Source organism: Cyprinodon variegatus, unplaced genomic scaffold (assembly GCF_000732505.1).
Source record: "Cyprinodon variegatus isolate N-32 unplaced genomic scaffold, C_variegatus-1.0 Scaffold1233, whole genome shotgun sequence".
In the NCBI taxonomy this organism is placed as follows: domain Eukaryota; kingdom Metazoa; phylum Chordata; class Actinopteri; order Cyprinodontiformes; family Cyprinodontidae; genus Cyprinodon; species Cyprinodon variegatus.
In genome coordinates, this window is record NW_015151686.1 from 108,587 (window position 1) to 109,222 (window position 636).

Here is a 636-nt window from a genome sequence, read left to right on the forward strand (position 1 = left end):
CACCGTCATCCACCGTCAGCCTCCGTCATCCACTGTCACCCACCCTCACCCCCGTCATCCACCGTCATCCACCGTCAGCCTCCGTCATCCACTGTCACCCACCCTCATCCACCCTCATCCACCGTCATCCACCGTCACCCGACGTCATCCGCCCTCATCCACCCTCACCCACCCTCATCCACCGTCACCCGACGTCATCTGCCCTCATCCACCCTCATCCACCGTCACCCACCGTCATCCACTGTCACCCACCCTCATCCGCCCTCATCCACCCTCATCCACCGTTACCCACCCTCATCCACCGTTACCCACCGTCATCCACTGTCACCCACCCTCATCCGCCCTCATCCACCCTCATCCACCGTCACCCACCGTCACCCGACGTCATCCGCCCTCATCCACCCTCATCCACCGTCACCCACCGTCATCCACTGTCACCCACCCTCATCCGCCCTCATCCACCGTCACCAAACGTCATCCGACCTCATCCACCGTCACCCACTGTCACCCACCGTCATCCACCCTCATCCACCGTCACCCACCGTCATCCACCCTCATCCACCGTCATCACCCACCATCACCCACCGTCACCCACCGTCATCCACCCTCATCCACCGTCATCACCCACCATCACCC